The 21,219-nt window shown below is 39.2% G+C and overlaps 1 long non-coding RNA gene across 4 annotated transcripts in view; it reads left to right on the forward strand.

The window, feature by feature from the left end:
* Window positions 1–21,219, forward strand: part of LOC133260338 (uncharacterized) — a 591,714-nt gene that overhangs the window by 451,687 nt on the left and 118,808 nt on the right. For 2 of the 4 annotated variants that reach the window (XR_009740759.1, XR_009740761.1), the window contains 2 exons: window positions 15,480–15,609; window positions 19,260–19,464. This is a non-coding gene — a long non-coding RNA (uncharacterized LOC133260338). Of the gene's footprint in view, window positions 1–5,391; window positions 5,778–9,930; window positions 10,345–15,479; window positions 15,610–19,259; window positions 19,465–21,219 lie in introns of those variants that run through there. The other 2 variants (XR_009740760.1, XR_009740758.1) reach the window with 2 other exon arrangements.

Genomic DNA, 21,219 nt, shown 5'->3' on the forward strand with positions numbered 1-21,219 from the left:
AGAGTGCAGACAACCGCTATGGCATGATATGGTCTGTAATTATTTAAGGAGGTAGCTGTCTCTCTTTGAGGCTAGGAATTGCTTCTCAAATTCTTCTTTGTATCTCTTGTATGAATCAAAGAAAACTGTATAGATGAAGTACTTAAACTGATATATTTAATAGCACTTAATAGTTATTTCATAAGAGTGAAATTGTGTCTATTTCATAAGAGTGAAATTGTGTCTGATTCTTCTCTCTAGTACAACTATACTTTCAAAAAGCTCTCTCAATTATTCTTGGTATTATTATATAAATTAATAAATTCAACCTAATCAAGAAGCATAATAGTATTACTGATAACACACCATTTTCCACACTCCGTGGATTCAGTTGTGCTCCTGTATCAGAGATGGTCCTGGGACCAACGGGCATGGTTCTACTTGTTAGTATTCTGTGTTCTCAAAACCCCATTAGGGAATATATGTTATTAGGAACAACTCAATACAAAAATGCACATTTATTGTGATATTTTATGTGTCTCAATATGTCAAATTTTTGTTGAGACTGATAAAAATGGTTTGAAGTGAAATTAAAGGCTGTCTATTTTAGTGATGACCCAAATGCAGCATGTCTGGTCTACTTGACCACAGCCAGACCTGGACTCTGTGGGCATCCTTTGCAAGGAACATTGTCTTGCTTCAGTTGTGCCTCTTGGTAAAGACAGTTTTCTTTTGGTTTCCATTTTCTTGGAAAAGATAAAGAGATGCCTCTGGCTCAGAGTTACACAGTTGAGAGACAAGAAGTGTTATTCTCCTTGTGGGAATCTGAGAATGTCAGTCAGAGACCTGCCCTGTCATTTCAGAGGAAGGCAAGGATCTTCCCACATTCTTTTCTCTGACTCTGTTTCCCAGAAGATGTGTCCAGTTATTTTAGTGAGTCATGAAGAATCCTCAGAGGTACCATACTTGCCTGAATTTTGTACTTTTCCCCCCCCCTCCTCTGGAGAAAATGATGATGGAGAGTAGATGAATGATGCTGATGATATAAAAAGAGGAAAAGGATCTCAGGCAAAAGCGGCTAAAGTCCTAGTCATTCAATCATGAAATCGTAAATCTGTGACCTTGGTCAAAGCAACTAAACTCTATGAGCCTTAGTTTCTTCAACAAAGTCGGAAAAATGGTGCCTGACTGTTTTTTTCCTAAAAGATCAGAATGAAAAATAGGGATGCTATTTACTTAAATATGCATTATTATTCTTCATTTTTAAAAAGGGATGGTTTTATTTTTTATGGAAGTATAATTGCTTCCCACCTGCTTCCCAGGTGGCGCAGTGGTAAAGAATCCACCTGCCAATGCAGGAGACACAAGAGATGTGGGTTCTATCCCTGGGTCAGAAAGAACCCCTGGAGGAGGAAATGGCAACCCACTCCAATATTCTTGCCTGGAAAATTCCATGGACAGAGAAGCATGGCAGCCTACAGTCTCTGGGGTTGTAAAGAGTCGGACAGAATGGAGCACGTGCGCACACACACACACACACACACACACACACACAATTGCTTTACAATGTTGTGTTAGTTTCTGTCATATAATGAAGTGAATCAGCTATATATGTATTTTTGTATTTATTTTAAATGATTACATTTTTAAAGATTGGTCATGCAGAAACTAGTTCAGTGCCTCTGCAGTGCACTTATCTTAATGGGACCATTGAGTCTACGCAGACAGGGAGAACTTTTGAGGGGCTATCAGTTTAGCTCAGCTTCTTGGTCCTGATTGTGATGGGTGATCTTACCAATGTGTTCAAGGATGAGTGGATGGCCTGAATGCTTTGGTCTCCCCCAACGTCATATGTTGAAATCTTAACCCTCAATGTAGATCCACTGGAGAAGGAAATGGCAACCCACTCCTGTATTCTTGCCTGGGGAATCCCATAGATAGAGGAATCTGGTGGGCTATAGTCCCTTGGGTCACAAAAAAGTCGAAGACGACTTAGCCGCTAAACAAAATGTAATGGTATTAGGAGGTAAGTTAGGTCATGGGGGTGGAGCCTCTGTGAATGGATTAATACCCTTATGAAAGAAACCTCAAAGAGCTCCCACAACCCTTCTGCCTTGTGAGGATACAGTGATAAGAAGTAGACTTAGAATGGTTGTTATACGTCATCAAACTAGCAGTCTCTTACACTCTGTTTTTCTTCATATGCGAAGTCAACAATAGAGGTAGAAGACATAGAAATAGAAAAAAAAAATATATGTGTGTGTGTGCGTTCCTTCCCTAAAGACAACATACTATAATAGATCTATAATTTCAGGGATTTCGATATCCCTAATTTCAGCCCTGGGAATGTAGGTTGAGATGCTAAAGTAGTAGGGAGATCAACTGTTGCCTATCGGTTGGTTGCTTGAGTTACTCATGTAGTAACTATTCGTGGATTACCTACCAGGTATCAAGGTCTGTACTAGGCATAGTCTAGTGGATTTAAACACATGAATGGCTATCTATGACATGAGGTAATGCAATACACACTGCTATAACAGAGTTAAGAACATATTGCTATGTGAACACAGACTACCTCTGTCTTAGGCTTTAGGTGGTTTTGGAAGGATTCTCTGAGGAACATGGGAAATATCCCACAATTAATCATCTGTACAGGTTTTCCCAGCTCTGTGTTCTTGTAAACAATCAGTCACTTATTTACATTATTCTATAAAATTTTAAGTGCCAAGCCCTTCCCATGTAGTGAGTTCTCTCTGTGTATAGAAATGAGCTTGGTGTGTTTGGGAAGTGTCAGGAAGGCTGTTTGATAGGCACCGTGCTTGGTGTGCCACATGTTATGACGATGAACAAAACAGACATGGCCCTCCACAGCCTATGGTCTGTAAAGCAAAATTGCAGGCTTTTGTCCTTCACTCACTTCATGCACATCCTTAGGTAAGTACTTTGTCTCTCTAGACCTCCATTTCTCCAGGTGTAAGATTAGGAGGTAGGATAAGATGATTTCAGTGTGTCAGCATTCGACCTTCTAGTACTCCACGTTATTCCCTCACAGCCCTTATATCATTAAGTTCTCAACAAAAGTCAACTGTCGCTTGGTTTAAGAATAAAAATGGATGGAAAACACATCTTGTTAGAGGCTCAGGTTTTTGAGAAGTGGCATTACCTTCTTGGGGAAGACATCTTTGCCTGACTGGATGTATTCAGTGGAAAGTAAGGGAACTGAGAGGAAATGAGAATTTCAGTGTCAAGTTCTGAAATGCCTGTATGGGCGCTGAGGCTCACGTCTGGGAACACTGTTTCAGTCTTATAAGATCCCTCTTTTGTGTAGGATGTATAACTAAAAGTTCTTTGTCCCATGGATGTGAACTAAGGATATCACCCTCTCAGGTGATTTATTCCTAAGCTATTTTACTACCCAGCATACAATTCGATTATTTTTTCCTCTGGTGCCTGCCAACTTACCACTAATAATAGTAATATGAGTTATCTATAATAGTTATAAACCATAGTTATAATTCTTGACCTAGATAATGTATGAATTCTCAAGCTGTTGCATAGGTAGGACTTCGTTTCTTCCTCCCAATAGCAATATGATATAGGTTGGGTGAGGGTTATTATTCCTATTTTATAGATAGGAAACTGAGGTTCAGAAAGGCTTATTAACTCACCTGAAGTCTCACAGATAAGAAGCTTCAGAGGAGTGATTCCACTTCATTTGTTTCTAGAGCAATATTTAGAAATGAATGACTCAAACCAAGGGCAAGCCACTGAGCAAGAGAAAATATTTGCACCACATATGTTAGCCAGAGGACTCTACAAAATATACAAAGAACTACAAGTCAATAAGTAAAAGATAGACAATTCAACAGGAAGACATGAGCAAGAAACTTGAACAGAAACTTCATTAAAAGAGCATATTCAAATGACCAATAAACTTTTGAAAGGCTGCTCACCTTCCTTGGTCCTCAGGGAAATGAAAATCACTTTCACAAAGCAATGTCCATCAATGTACATTGATCACAATGGCTCAGCTGTAAGAGATGAACATATCAAAACATGTTGAACAATAAGTACATTATTTAGAAGGAACTGACAGGGAATGATGATAGTAGTTAACAGCAAGAAGAGTTACTGAATGTATTGAGTAAGAGGAATTCTATACATGTTGGTGGTGGGGGTGGACATTGTTGCAGGCACTTTGGAAAAGTGACCATATTAACTGAAGTTAAATATTTTCATACCCTATGACCCAGTAATTCTAGTCCTAGATATGCTAAAGAAGAGTGTGCATCTGTTGACAAAAAATCATGTGGAGGAATGTTTATAGCACCACTATTTATCATAGTTTGGAACTGGAGTAATCTAAATATTCATCCACAGAGAGATGAATAAACAAATCGTGATATAGTCACACAATGGAATATTATACAACAATGATAGTGAAGAGTAACACTATAGGTAACAACATTAATGTATCTTATAAACATGGAGTTTAATGAAAGAAGCCCCATGCAATGAAAGGGTCCCTACAATACTCTTATCGGTATTAAATATAAGGATAGAAGTTAGCTTTTGGTTGTGGAAAAGGATGCAGAGGATTCTGGGGTGCTAAAGATGTTCAATTCTGTGATATAAATGCTGGTTCCATAAGCTTGTCAGTTTGTGATAATCCATGAAGCTGTATATTCATGATTTGTATACTATTCCTCAATAGCATTTTACTCAGTTCAGTTTAGTTGCTCAGTCATGTCTGACTCTGCGACCCCATGGACTACAGCACACCAGGCTTCCCTGTCCATTGCCAACTCCCAGAGTTTGCTCAAACTTATCAGTGATGATGAAGTCAGTGATGCCATCCAACCATCTTATCCTCTGTTGTCCCTTTCTCCTCCTGCCCTCAATCTTTTCCAGCATCAGGGTCATTTCCAATGAGTCAGTTCTTTGCATCAAGTGGCCAAAGTATTGCAGCATATTACTAAGTGGACCACATAGCGAACTAGAGCCTTCAGGACACAATAAGTATCTCTGTGTGGCACGAAGAGAGATGACTCCATGAAAAATTACTAACAAATTTGGAGATAGTGTATTTAAGAAAGTATAAGTGAGGAAGTGAAGAAGAATGCAAATTGGAATATCAGTGTGTGAAGAGACCACCGGCCACCTGCTCAGATGAAGGAAAACAGCTTCATGTGGATTAAGTAACTCACTGAAGATCCAGCAGCTCATAAGTGGTTCAGCTGGAATTCTCATCAGCGTCTTTTTATTCCATAGCTCATGCTTCTTCAGCTATACCATCTCAGCAGGCAATATTTTACTTCAACCCTGAAACAGTAAAGAATGGGAAAAACAGAAGGAGGTAAAAGAGTAGACGTCATCAAGAAACGATTTAAAGTATTGGCTTAAAGTCTGCCTTTCACCATAATCTCTAGACCCTTATCTCCCTGTTAATTACTCTTTACTGGAGAAAAGTTCTTTAGTTGAAAGAATGAGTGAGTGAATGAATGAATGGAGAGGAAAGCGAAAACAGCCTTGGGAGGAATGCCGTACTCCATCAAGCTAACAGTCTCTAATGGCCTTTGGTTTTCATATTCTAAGTGAAGAAGCGAATAGGAAAAAAAAAAACTACACACACACACACACACACACAGACGACACACTTGCTTGGCCTACAACTTCAGGGATCTCAATATCCCTAATCACAACTTATACTGCAGGCTACACAGAAGCACTGCTGACTCCAGCCCTGGCAGGACTCCTGTTCAAACATACTTCCCAGAAATCTTGGGCAGCTTGCCACGGTAAGGAAACAATTTACGTCAGATTTTGAGCAGGGGACTCCGTTGAGGGTGGGGAGGAAGGCGGGGGCGAGTCGTTAAAGGTGGGAAGAGGAAGGCTTTTCATGGAGGCTACAGCTGATCACTTTTTCCCTGGTCCAGGAGGAGGACAAAGTGGTTATTATTCCTCTTTGGCTCACTGTGGCCCCAACAGCTCTGTTCTGAAAGTCAGTGGCTGCCTGGAGGTATCTCTGGGGATACAGAATGAGTCTGGCTATGATACTAAAGAATTTTCCTCTCTTTTGCTGGCTCTCTTGATGGTTTGCCACAGTTAAAAGATTTCTTTTGATTAATTATGGGTAGTCTTTAATGTTCCCCTTAGTTCATGGACTGGTATTGAAATGACCTCAGAAATGATTGAATCAAACTTCTTCCCAAGGCAGGAATTATTTGTGTAGCCAAAAAATCATTCTCCATTCTATAAATATTTATTCCTTGTGACAGATATTGTTGGTATTCTACCTACTGTTCAGCTGTTCTTCCCTTCTCCTTGCTAACAGCACTCTCATGGATTTTTTGCCAAGCAATAAATTTTTATTGGTGTAAGTCGATCATGATAATCTTATTCTCACTCTTTTAGCATTCTTGGAAGCCCCAGTGTACCTCAGTTTTGTCCAAGGAGACCTAGGAAAATGAAATTTTCCTGCAGAATTCTTAAAGGGGTTTAGTTTTCTGATTAAAAAGGACAGACACACTGCAATGTCCTTTCTCATTCTGGCCTCGACTGTAAATATGACACTTGCCACCTTGTGACCGTAAGGGTACTGGCAAGAAGGCTGTAGACTTTATTGATCTATTGAACAGACACGAGTTACTCTTATATAACTGTTAGGAGGAATGTAAATTGGTACAGTCACTGTGGAAAACAGCATGGAAGTTCCTCAAAACTTTAAAAATAGAACTAACATGCGATCCAGCAATTCCACATTCCACTCCTGGGTATTTGTCCAAAGAAAATGAAAACATGAATTAGAAAAGATATATTCACTTCAATGTTCATAGCAGAATTATTTATTATAGCCAAGATACAGAAGCAGCCCTAGTGTCCAGGGACAGATGAATGGATAAAGATCTATACGTATCTATCTGTCTATCATACATCGTATGTTTTCATTTATATATAGAACCTGTGGTGGATTCATTTTGATATATGGCAAAACCAAAACAATATTGTAAAGTTAAAAAAAATATAAAAAAATTAAAAAAACAACAAAAAAATAAATCTAAATTAAAAAAAAAAAAACAACAAAAAACAAAGCAGACATACAAGTATAACAAAACAGATACAGACTCAAAGATACAGAGAACAAATGAGTGGTTACCAGAAAGGATGTAGGGTGAAGAAGGGGTAAAGAGGTGAAAGAGATTAAGAGTTGCAAACTACTAGTTAGAAATCACAAAGATGTAATGGAAGCATAGGCAGTATAGTCAATGGTATTGTAATAAATTTGCATGGTGTGCATAATCTGTAAAAATGTTGAATTGCTATATCGTATACCTGAAACAAATATAATGTAAGTTCACTCTACTTCAATCAAAATATAAAAGAAAACAGTAAGTCACTGAGGTCAGATTTTCTGCTTCTTGCAAATGTACATATATGGCTACTATATTCGAGGCACTGAGTGTGTGACAGCCTTCATCAATCAGCTCTTCAGTGTCTACCTCAGCTACCCAGAACTACCTAACCTGGGACCTCACCGTTCCTTGGGAAGCCTATATCTTGTGCCTAATTGAGGTGGAGGCATAAGACAGTCATTTGTGGCCAATGTGGGGATACTCTGATAGGTAATATTTACTCCAGAGGCTTTCCCGCCCCAGGGTGATGGAGGGTTGGTTGGGCTAGCATTGCATTAATGGCCTTGAAAGACAGTAGCAAGGAAAAAGACTTCTAGTGGGTAGAATTTGGGGAATTGCATCTGGTTATCATTGGTGTCAAAAGATAATTGGCCAAGGAAGGGAGTGAGGGTGATATAGGGTTAGGGGGAACTAAGAGATACAAACTATTATGTATAAAATAAGCTTTAGTTCAGTTCAGTTCATTTCAGTCTCTCAGTCGTGTCCGACTCTTTCTTTGTGACCCCATGAATCGCAGCACGCCAGGCCTCCCTGTCCGTCACCAACTCTGGGAGTTCACTCAGACTCACGTCCATCGAGTCAGTGATGCCATCCAGCCATCTCATCCTCTGTCGTCCTCTTCTCCTCCTGCCCCCAATCCCTCCCAGCATCAGAGTCTTTTCCAGTGAGTCAACTCTTTGCATGAGGTGGCCAAAGTACTGGAGTTTCTTCTTTAGCATCATTCCTTCTGAAGAAATCCCGGGGCTGATCACCACCGTACAACACGGTGAACATAGTCAAATCTTAAAATAACTGCAAATGGAGTATAACCTTTAAAATTTGTGAATCACAAATATTGTACACCTGAAGGTATATCGTATATCAACTATACTTCAATAAGAAAAGCTCACCATGATAAAAAGATAAGGGTCAACAAAGGAGGAATAATAGATGACTGTGAGAAAGAATGAAGCAGAAGAAAAATGAGGCAAGACAGAGATAGAGTGGGGATGAGAGAAAGAGAGGAGTAAAAGAGAAAATACTTCTCTATTTGTAAAAGTACTTCTTTATTATGTAAAAAAAGAAATCACACATTTTGAGGCAGCAATGAAAGATGAAGAAAATGTTGGCAGCACATATTAACAAGTTTCAAAATCGACCGAGTTCCAACATATAAAAAGGAAATATAGATTGGGGTGACCTTTTTATTTCTTTTATTTATTGTTTATGACTGTGCTGGGTCTTTGATCCAGCACATGGTCTCTTCACTGCTGCTCATGGACTTTCTCTAGTTGTGATATACGGGCTTCTCACTGCAGTGGCTTCTTGTGTTGTGGCTCTTGAGCTCTAGACAGCGGGCTCATTAGTTGTGGTGCATGGGCTTAGTTGCCCCATGACATGTGTGACCTTAGTTCCTGAACCAGGGATCAAACCCATGTCCCCTGCATTGCAAAGCAGATTCTTAACCATCAAACCCATGTCCCCTGCATTTCAAAGCAGATTCTTAACAACTAGACCATCAGGGAAGTCCCTGACCTTTTTATTTCTTATGCAACTAGTGGGTAAGCTGTTTAACAATTTTAAAAAAAGGTATCAAGGAAACAGTATTCTGGACGTGCTGTTCACGAAGGCAGAATTGCCCATGGATGGGCCAGATTTGGACCTTTGGATACCCTACCTTTCCCTGTCTTTCCTGCAAGAAGCAATTCCAATCCTAGTGAGTAAAGGATATCTTCAGATACTGATTGTTAGTCCATATTCTACTTTATGAATGAAACATAGAGAATATAGTTATAATGAGGACTGAGGAGTTCCTGTTTGTCATTGCATTTTTCCCCAGTGGGGAAGTTCCCAAGGAAACTGAAGTCAGTATCAGTAGCTTATTGAACAAAGGCAGTTAGACCCACAGCATCTTTTAAACGGTGTTTTTGGAATCTGTAGACAAAAGTTGAAAGGGCCCAGGTTTGGGGGCATAGAAAGATCAGGATCTGATTCTCAGTTATAACAGTAATTAGAACAGTTTCCTCATTCTCTCTGGACCTCAGTGTTTTATTTCATTTCAAAGAGGCAATGATTTTAAATGATTGATGTGGAAGATTAAGTGGAAATTCCTGGCAGTGCAAATGCAGAGCCCCCATCTCCAGGATATAAAAAACCTGAGGTTGGCTGCTGCTTCTTCCTTGTAGTATGCTATTGACTTTGACGCAGTTTTCATCGCCGTGTGAACCACATGGATCTATTAACACGTATCTTCTCTCAGGATGTCCAGCTGTAATTCAGCATGAACTAGCAACTGTTCTGGGTCATATTTGAGATCTGAAGATGCACACAGTTACTCTGGTTGAATTTGGGTGATTTCCAGGTTTTCCAAGGACCACATGTACAATGCAAGGGTCCACATGTCTCAGGAAGGGTTACTCTGGAAAGTGCTTATCTTACTCCTAGACTGTTGTTTTGTCTCTGCCAGGAGACTTTTCTTATTTTATTCCAATTTTTATTTATTCGAGAAATTCTTTTAGAAATCTGTGAAGTGCCAAGCACTGTGTGAAGGGTTGGGATACATGTGTTAATAATGTCTGGTTCTAGAGATGAAGTGCAAGGAAAACAGACATTTCATTAAAACTGCGATCAGTGTTAGAATTATATCTAACATATGTCACTCTCTGAATCATAGAATCTCCTTGAGCTAGTGTTAGGGGAAATTTCCTACTTGTGTGTTTTTAGGAAGAAACTTCTACTTTCAGGAGAGAAGTGAATTAGGACAGGAATATTTTGAGCCACTGTCCTGACAAAGCAAGTTCCAGATCTGGGTGTGAAGCTTGTACACAGCTTCAGCTTTCTTTCCTTCCTCCTTGTTGGAGCGGGCCTATGACTGTCCAGTTTCTATAGGGAGAGAAGTTTAATATAATGGAGACAGTGGTGGCAGGAGGAATGGTTGCAAGACTTATTCTGACAAAGGGTTAAAGCCTGTCTTGTAAGTCGCCTTCTACAGTAATGAATGTTTGTTTTGTGTTCATTCTTCCCATCCTTCTGTTGATTATTTTTGTCTGCAGTTAACATGTACATTGTTTTCTATGTGTCAGGTTGTTTGTTTTTCTTGTTACTCAAATATCCTACATTCTTGCTGATTTTGTATCTGCCTATTTGATTAGAACTTGAGTAAGAAATGCATGAATATCTGCCAAATGACTGTGACTTTGTTTCTCTTTTAAGTTCTATTAGTACTTGATTTATGTATTTTAAAACAGTGTAATTAGATAGATGTAAACTTAGTACATTTTCACATGGGTTGATCCTTTTATAATAATAATAATAAAAAATCCCCGCACTTTTGAATCTGTAGAGATGTTTCTTGCTTTAAAATAACTGCCAAATATTACTATATATCAAATGTATTAATATTTGCATTGTGTAAATATTTCCAATATTTAATTTCAAGTATTCTGTATTGTGTTTAAGATATGTCTCTTTTAAGAAATATATAGTCAATTTACTTTTAATTTATGCTATTAATCTTTGTTATTGTAACTGAAATATTTAATTCACTTACTTTTAAAGTAACTAATAGTCTATTTTTATTTCTATGTACCATTTCTCCATTTCTATCAATTTCACTTGGAGTAATTTTTTTTTATTATTTAATTTTCTTTTATTACTTTATTAGCTATATGGTCTTTCACTATGTTTTCTGTCATTATCCTAGAGAATTCAACTCCATTTACCATGTCCCACATTATTGAACATTATTGTTATGTATTTTAATTCTAAATATATTCTCCTTGTATGTTATATTCCATAAGCTTTATCTTTATTTATATACTCAGTGTTCATTTATTTTTTAACATTTTTAATATAAATTTATTTATTTTAATTGGAGGCTAATTACTTTACTGGAGAAGGCAATGGCACCCCACTCCAGTACTCTTGCCTGGAAAACCCCATGGACGGAGGAGCCTGGTAGGCTCTGGTTCATGGGGTTGTGAAGAGTTGGACATGACTGAGCAACTTCACTTTCACTTTTCACTTTCATTCATTGGAGAAGGAAATAGCAACCCACTCTAGTGTTCTTGCCTGGAGAATCCCAGGGACAGGGGAGCCTGCTGGGCTGCCATCTATGGGGTTGCACAGAGTCGGACATGACTGAAGTGACTTAGCAGCAGCAGCAGCAATTACTTTACAATATTGTAGTGGTTTTGCCATACATTGACATGGATCCACCACGGGTGTACATGTGTTCCCCATCCTGAACCCCTCTCCCACCTCTTTCCCTATCCCATCCCTCTGGGTCATCCCAGTGCACCGGCCCTGAGTGCCCTGTCTCATGCATCAACCTGGACTGGCGATCCTTTTCACATATGATAATATACATGTTTCAATGCCATTCTCCCAAATGATCCCACCCTCGCCCTCTCCCACATAGTCCAGAAGACTGTTCTATACATCTGTGTCTCTTTTGCTGTCTCACATGTGGGGTTATTGTTACCACCTTTCTAAATTCCATATATATGCATTAGTATACTGTATTGGTGTTTTTCTTTCTTGATGACTTCACTCTGTATAATAGGCTCCAGTTTCATCCACCTCATTAGAACTGATTAAAATGTAATCTTTTTAATGGCTGAGTAATATTCCATTGTGTATATGTACCACAGCTTTCTTATACATTCATCTACTGATGGACGTCTAGGTTGCTTACATGTCCTGGCTATTATAAACAGTGCTGTGATGAACATTGGGGTACATGTGTCTCTTTCAATTCTGGTTTCCTCAGTGTGTATGCCCAGCAGTGGGATTGCTGGGTCATATAGCAGTTCTATTTCCAGTTTTTTTAAGGAATCTCCAGACTGTTCTCCACAGAGGCTGTACTAGTTTGCATTCCCACCAACAGTGTAAGAGGGTTCCCTTTTCTCCACACCCTTTCCAGTATTTCTTGCTTGTAGACTTTTGGGTAGCAGCCATTCTGACAGGCATGAAATGGTACCTCATTGTGGTTTTGATTTGCATTTCTCTGATAATGAGTGATGTTGAGCATCTTTTCATGTGTTTGTTAGCCATCTGTATGTCTTCTTTAGAGAAATGTCTATTTAGTTCTTTGGCCCATTTTTTGATTGGGTCGTTTATTTTTCTGGAATTGAGCTGCAGGAGTTGCTTGTATATTTTTAAGATTAATTCTTTGTCTGTTGCTTCGCTTGCTATTATTTTCTCCCATTCTGAAGGCTGTCTTTCCACCTTGCTTATAGTTTCCTTTGCTGTGCAAAAGCTTTTAAGCTTAATTAGGTCCCATTTGTTTATTTTCACTTTTATTTCCAATATTCTGGGAGGTGGGTCATAGAGGATCATAGAGGTTCCTGCTGTGATTTATGTTGGAGAGTGTTTTGCCTATGTTTTCCTCTAGGAGTTTAATAGTTTCTGGTCTTACATTTAGATCTTTAATCCATTTGGAGTTTATTTTTGTGTATGGTGTTAGAAAGTGTTCTAGTTTCATTCTTTTACAAGTGGTTGACCAGATTTCCCAGCACCACTTGTTAAAGAGATTGTCTTTTCTCCATTGTATATTCTTGCCTCCTTTGTCAAAGATAAAGTGTCCATAGGTGCATGGATTTATCCCTGGGCTTTCTATTTTGTTCCATTGATCTGTATTTCTGTCTTTGTGCCAGAAAGACACAAATAGCTTTTGTAGCTTTGTAGTAGAGCCTGAAGTCAGGCAGGTTGATTCCTCCAGTTCCATTCTTCTTTCTCAAGATTGCTTTGGCTATTTGAGTTTTTTTTGTATTTCCATACAAATTGTGAAATTATTTGTTCTAGTTCTGTGAAAAATACCGTTGGTAACTTGATAGGGATTGCATTGAATCTATAGATTGCTTTGGGTAGTATACTCCTTTTCACTATATTGATTCTTTCAGTCCATGAACATGGTATATTTTTCCATCTATTTGTGTCCTCTTTGATTTCTTTCATCAGTGTTTTATAGTTTTCTATATATAGGTCTTTAGTTTCTTTAGGTAGATATATTCCTAAGTATTTTATTCTTTTCATTGCAGTGGTGAATGAAATTCTTTCCTTGATTTCTCTTTCTGTTTTCTCATTGTCAGTGTTTAGGAATGCAAGGGATTTCTGTGTGTTAATTTTATATCCTACAACTTAACTATATTCATTGATTAGCTCTAGTAATTTTCTAGTGGAGTCTTTAGGTTTTTCTATGTAGAGGATCATTTCATCTGCAAAGAGTGAGAGTTTTACTTCTTTTCCAATCTGGTCCTTTTCTTTCTTTTTCTGCTCTGATTGCTGTTGCCAAAACTTCCAAAACTATGTTGAATAGTAGTGGTGAGAGTGGCCACCCTTGTCTTATTCCTGACTTTAGGGGAAATGCTTTCAGTTGTTCACCATTGAGGATAATGTTTGCTGTGTGTTTGTCATATATAGCTTTTATTATGTAGAGGTATGTTCCTTCTATTCCTGCTTTCTGGAGAGTTTTTATCATAAATGGATGTTGAATTCTGTTAAAGGCTTTCTCTGCATCTATTGAGATAATCATATGGTTTTTATCTTTCAATTTGTTAATATGGTGCAGCACATTGATTGATTTGCAGATATTGAAGAACCCTTGCATCCCTAGGATAAAGCCCACTTGGTCATCTTTTTTATCTGTTGTTGGAGTCTGTTTGCTAGAATTTTGTTAAGGATTTTTGCATCTATGTTCATCAGTGACATTGGCCTGTAGTTTTCTTTTTTTGTGGCACTTTGGTCTGGTTTTGGTATTAGGGTGATGGTGGCCTCATAGAATGAGTTTGGAAGTTTACCCTCCTCTGCAATTTTCTGGAAGAGTTTGAGTAGGATAGGTGTTAGCTCTTCTCTAAATTTTTGGTAGAATTCAGCTGTGAAGCTGTCTGGTCCTGGGCTTTTGTTTGCTGGAAGATTTCTGATTACAGTTTCAATTTCTGTGCTTGTGATGGGTCTGTTAAGATTTTCTGTTTCTTCCTGGTCGAGTTTTGGAAAGTTGTACTTTTCTAAGAATTTGTCCATTTCTTCTATGTTGTCAGTGTTCATTTAGATTTTCCCACCTGTTTACTATTTCAGTTGCTTCTCATTCCTTCCCGTTTCCCCAAGCCTCTATCATTTTCTTCTGCCTGAAGGTCTCCTTTTATTCACTCCTTGAGTGTAGAATTGAATATGGAAAATACTTTTATATTTTCTCTGTTAAAATGTCTTTTAACTTTTATTTTTCAAGGATATTTTCACCAAGTATAGAAGTCTAGGGTAGTCATTGTTTTATTCAATATCTTGAATATGTCATTTCAGTTTTTTTTCTGGTTCCCATCTTTTCTCTTATATAATCAGCTGTCACTATTGCTAGTGTTGATACTCATTTGAAATATCTATCTACTTGCCTATCTCTTTATCTGTCTGTCCTTTTCCCACTGAACTTGGGCTGAAGGAAAAACACATGCCTCTCCACCCTAGGGAGGTGGTGAACAGTGATGGCTCAGTACTCTTCTGACTGTGCAGTTAAGCTCTCATTCTGCCATTTTCACTTCAGCCATTTCATATTTTCTAGTGAGACCTCCCACATTCTTTATTTGGTCTCCCTTGACATTATCTAGATTTACAATATGCCAAGAAAAGAAAATTTGGAGAAACTACATAATTAATATTACAATACAACTTACGGGTTTAGACTTACTGAGCAACTGATATTTAATTTTCTATAGTTTTCCCTTTCTCCCCAAATATTGTGTGATGAACATTTATTACATTTACAACAGAATTTTTAGTTTTTTTTAAAAGTGACATTAAAATCATTACCTTGAAATGTACCCCCAAAATCTGTGAAATGGTTAAGTGCCTAAATTGTAACTAAATACCAAAATTATTTTGTCTTAATAACAAATCAGTCTTCTTCCTCATCATTTCTTAGTTTTCCTAAGTGTCTCTTAATTAAATTTATGATTTCCTATGTATTTAAATAAAATCTTAAGTCTTTTAAGGATCCACTGAATTAATCACAAAATGTATCACTTTGGGCATCTTTTGGATATACAGAACTTGTTTATTTCACGTGATGTCACTGACTAATGTCCATCTGCTTTTGCCTTTCTTCTCCTCCTTTAGATGGATGGAGCACCATGGAAATTCACTGAAGGCTGCTAGCCAGGAGACTCAAGAAGGTATTATTAAAAAGGAGAACTATCCAAACATTGTCCTCTCTCTTTGGAGCCTATACAGGAAATAAAACTCTTAGGTAAGTAATAATCAGTGCTCTGTGTGCTCAAACACTCTAAGAAGGGTATTGTCTGAACTGGGAGAACTGTGGCTTTGGCTACACATTCAATGAACCAAGGTCTATGAGGTTCGAGTTCAGAGAAATGGATTTCTGCCACTGCAGACTCATTAGAGCTGATGCTATCACAGGGCTAAAAGGAAAACCTTATGTTCACCTCAGGGCTGCCAATTGTCCAGCAGCCATCCGCATCAGCAGTGGCAAGGAGCACTCTGAATTTGGGCTAGAGAAAGCGTCACGAGAGCCAGGCTAGTCAATGAGCCCAATCATGATAATGCTAATAATAGCAAACCTTTATTGAGCCCTTTACTGTGAGCCAGCACTGCTGAGAGCAATCTGTGTGCATCACCCCCATTTAATCCTCGCTACTCCCATCATGAAGCTGGAGCTGTTATGAGGACCGTTTTGCACGTAAGAAATGAGGCTCAGACATGTTACATAATTTGTCTGTGATCACTCAGCTGGAGAGGAGTAGAGCTGGATTTTGCACTCAGGTCTTGCTGCTGCCCAGAACCCCACTGCTTGGCTTTTCTACCTTTGAAGTCCAGTCTCTCAGCAGGCACTCTGCCCCTCTAGGATGTGGCTGGGAGCAGCCTGCCCACCCCCTCGACCCTAAGATCTCCCCTCCTACCACCCAAAGCCTCAGTTCTCTGGCCCTACTAGGTCAGACTCCACTCCCTGCCCACATCTTGCTCTTCTAAGATTCTTCGCTTTTTCTCATTGTGTGTAGTTGCTCAGTCATGTCAGATTCTTTGCAACCTCATAGACTATAGTCCTCCAGGCTCCTCTGTCCATGGGATTCTCCAGGCAAGAATAATGGAGTGGCTTGCCATTCCCTTCTTCAGGAGATTTTCCTCATTTAGGGGTCAGACTCGTGTCTCGGGTCTCTTGCATTGCAGGCAGATTCTCTATTGTCTGAGCCACCAGGGAAGCCTACCTTTGCTCATTACTTGTGTCACAAAAGTACTTTCCCTTTTCCCTGCCAAACCAACTCAATCATCCATTAATCCTCTGTGCAGATGTCACTTCCTCTGTGAACCCTTTCTCAGCTTTCTCTTCCCAGCTCTTGGCCTCCTTGACTGAGTTCACGTGTCAGCATAGAGGTTAGCAAAGTATGGCCTAAAGTCACATTTGGGCCTGCTTCCTGGATTTGTATGACCCACAAGCTAAAAATAATTTTTAAATATCTGGAGGAAAAAAGTCAAAGGGAGAATGTTTGTCACACATGAAAACTATATGGAGTACACACTTCAGTGGACATGAAGGGAGTTTTATTGGTTACATGGCCACAGTCATTGAGGGACATGCTGTCAGTGACTGCTAGTGCCCCACCATGGAAGAGGTGAATAGTTGACCCAAAGGCATAGGGTCCAATGTCTAAAATATTTGCTATTTGGCTCTCTATACAGAAACAGTTTGCTAACTCATGCACTGGAGCACTAGCAAGTCGTGTTTGGGAAGAATGAGCAGCCATGTGTTGCTGATTATTATACTGTCTGCCCAGCGCAGGGCTCTTCTCTTTGTGGCCAATAATTTAATGAACATATGAATGAAAGTTAAATGAGTGTGAAGGATAGATTCTCTACCAAGAACCAGGAGTCTTGCATTCCAGTATCATTTCTGTCACTTATTGTTATCTGACAGAAAACTCAAAGTAGGATAATTTGATAAACATTTTTCACAAAGGGCAGTGCAGTAATGCAGAGACAGTAGCAGCGAACATGTCACCATCTGTCCCCTGGAAGGGCACAGAGATGGGAGCGGGCTCAGAATTCGATAAAGTCACTTTGAGTTAGCCCCTTTGGAGCACTAGTAGCTTCTGTAGAGCCAGCAGCTGATAGGATCCACTGAGGGAAGAAGCTAAGAGAAGAAATTTCCTGATCTCATGCTCCTCCCTCTTCGCACCTTTTGCTGGGTCTCTCTGTTGGTGGAACCCATCCAGACACTGGAGCCTTGTCAATATCATGGCTGGAAGTTGGTTCCTGGAATTCAGAGAAGGATAGAGAAGATAGCAATCTGGAAGGGCGAGGGAGAACAACCTACACACACACTCTGACAAATCACGTCAACTCCCTAGGCTTTGAGTTCTTCACTTAATCAATTGGCAAGTTGGATTATAAAATATTTAAATAAATAAATAAAACAGCAACACAGATATAAATTATTTGTTGTGGCTTTATTCTGAACCATACATTCATTTTGTCAAATAGTCTTCAGAGTAAATATTGGGTTAACCAAAAAGTTTGCTTGCATTTTTCCATATCATCTTATGGATGAACCTGAACAAATATTTTGGCCAACCCTATGTTATCCCCATCATACAAATGAGAAAACTGAGGCCCAGAGAGAGATTACAGGATACTCATTCACATAGTGGCTAAATTGTGCAACCAACCCCCTCCCCGCCCCCCACCTAAATACACTTTGCTGAAGTATCTCCCTCATTTTTACTTATCAAAACAGTGGTTGCATTATTTGGGAGTAACGGCTGTTTGGGGTTTCTGCTGTCTTTAAAATTAAGCTCAACCCTAACTGACCAGCCTTAGGTTACTTGATTAGCTCTTCTGGATTCACTGAATCCACAGAGCTCTCCCTGATCTCATTCCTAGGTTCCCGTGGACACCAATTTCAGCCAGAGTCCTCCCAGAAAGATCTCAGCTTCCAAGAAAATGTGCCCCTTCCCCAACTCCATCCCATAACCTTTTTCTTGTTACCATCATAACATAAAACTTGGGCAGGAGTCCTGGTAACAGAAATCTCATCAATAGAATTATTCTAATGACAGATGGTACCGAGTTCTTTCAAGAAACATGTTGAAGGCTGAGTGTTATACGTCTGAACCCTGGTAGGTTTATTTATCCTGGGCAATTTGCTCAATGTTAGAACCCTTGTACATCATAGCATGGATGTGATCTCTTAATTATTCATGCCATTAATAATTGACACCATTAATAACACTGTAATACCATTAATAATTGAGTACCTAAAATGGAATTCTCTGGAATTAATTTGTTATTATTAATTTTCTGTGCCAGTTAGCAGGGCTCATTAGAATGGTGGTCAGGGTCTGCACACCAGATTATTTTAACTAGTCATCTTCAGGTTTAAAAGGCCAAGAAGTGCAGAATTCACATCAACCACTTCCTTTCCTTGCCATTAACAGACCTAACATTCATCTTTTTTTCCCTCTAGGAAAGGGGGAAAGCTTCTGTGAACACCTTTATAGAATTCAGAGCATCTCACTGCTGGCTTATAAAGTGGGCCTAATAAAAGGGGGAGGAAAACTGCCTTTGGGAGTACAAATTATTGCATCAAACCTATCCCCAGGCTACCAGTCCTACCAGGCAGGATCCAGGGCTCAGCCCCTTTCTCACTGTAAAACCAAGGACTGTCGCTCCTCCTCTTTGGCCACTGGTCTCTTCTCCAGGATGCCCCGTTTCTTAAACTGGCCAGAGAAAAATATTCCTGACACCCCCAACCTCTCCTGGATGCTATCCCTTGAGACAAACCCCTTGTCTCTTTTCAGGGACAGAGACCATTTTAATAGAGAACTGGATGGAGAATTATCTACATGGGTGAGGTTCACAGGCTCAATTCTTTTGATTTTACAGAGCTCCAATTCTCTTGCAACATACTGAAATTCATCTGGCTGAACTTCCTTGTCTACAAAACAGTGGACTAACTACGGCAAAGGAAAGAGTGGTGCCCATGGAGAGGTCTCTAGGAAGGACCTGATACCCAGAGGAGGTTCAGCAGACAGATGCCAGCTGTCAGTGCCTTCAGGGTCTGCTCAGGTGTGGAGAACTGCCTTCTCAGGTAGGATGACCAGCTCATTTGGTTTCTTGGTACCAAATGTCCAGCATCACAGGGTGGGTCTCTGGGTTGGCATCTGACCCCATGGGCACATCCTTACAAGGACAGATGTTTGTGCTCAGTGTCTGACAAAGATGATGCTTTGGGAAGTTTTGGGTATGTTGGAACAATGGACCATAGTGATTCCATTCTTCCGCCCCTTCCTTGCACCAGCTGAGCTGAGTACAGCTGCCACTAAGCCCACTGGGATCCTCTGACAAGAAAATGAATGTGGTATATTACTCCTGTGAACTCCCATAACACTCTATTACTTTCTAATGGTGTTTTCCATATCCCAGCTTTCATTATTGCTGGAACTTGTCTTCTCTTTCCTGAACTTGTAAGCCTCAGACCCCTTGCCAGTGACTAGCATGTTTGTGTGTGAAAAAAAAAGAACAAGCCAATGGATGGTACATTGCAGCCTATGTGCCCTCTCTTATATGCCTATTAAACTTCAAGACAGCTTCCAACTGGGAGGGGTTAAACATATATGAAGACCTGTGACATCAAAAATCTATGTTCTTCTCATACCTCCACCTGGAATCTGAAGGCTCATTTTGCTTGTTAGCTCTTAGGTTTGTTTGTGCATGGATAAATGTGTTAAACAATAGATTCCAGATCACTTCAGGAATTATTTGTATGAGAGGTAAAGCCTAGAAATATTCTTTGTCTTTGTTTAAACATAATCTAATCCTGTCTTGGATATAAATGTATCAAAATTGCTTTTCTAAATTGTAAATATTTTGTGATAAATAACCTAATACTGTCTAGTAGCAGATACTTATTACTAATCTCTGAGTGGGTTGAATGGTTCACTTAGCTTTTTAGGATCTTTGAAAATCTTATCTGTGCATATTGGAGTCTTTTTCTCTTGTGTCCCTGGAGGTAGATATAAATAGATTCCATCATGTGCTCTCAAATGCAAATTGTGACTGTTTTTCCATTTCTCTGACCTTGTTTAACCCTCCTTCTGGATTTAGTCTTCCTGATTAACCAGAGGGGAAAAATTCATAGTATCACCTGGATGCTTTGATGAAGGATACCGAACCCCTGTGATAGAAATCCTCTTCTCCCTCATGAAACTTATCAACTATTAATTAGTTCACTCAGCTGACCAGGGATCCATCTGCATCAGATGATATTAAATGTTAGAGGAAAAGGAAACATCTGGGACTTAGAGGCCCATGAATTTGAAACTCTTTGCCTTCCTGCTACTTAGGTTTGCATTCTAAATTAAGTTTAAAACTCAGCACTAACTAAAAATGCTAGGTCTTATATTAGCAGGTGTTGTCATCTGGCATAGTAAACGTTGATTCATTTATGTGTTTATTGTCTATCTTCTTTCAATATAAATAACTTCTGTATGGTTAGGGATTTTGGGGACCAGGACTTGGACAGCAATTTTTTTTTATTTGTTGAGTGAATAAATGATGAATTTCTGAATGTTCAAACTCATACAGTCTGAAGCAGAAGGGATTCTCAAAACCATCTAGCCTAACTTGCATTCTGTACCTGGCTTAATGGTTGTTACCATAAACATATACCATTCCAGAAAGGGGGGCTCACCATCTCCCAGACAGGCAACTCGATTATTTTGCTTTGTGACACTGAATAAATTTACTCACAGGGAACTTTGTTTATGAAATCACAGCTATTTCTATACTTGTTACAATGGACTGAGCCTTCGGTTCAGTTTAGTCACTTGGTCGTGTCTGACTC

Source organism: Bos javanicus, chromosome 14 (assembly GCF_032452875.1).
Source record: "Bos javanicus breed banteng chromosome 14, ARS-OSU_banteng_1.0, whole genome shotgun sequence".
Classification (NCBI taxonomy): Eukaryota; Metazoa; Chordata; class Mammalia; order Artiodactyla; family Bovidae; genus Bos; species Bos javanicus.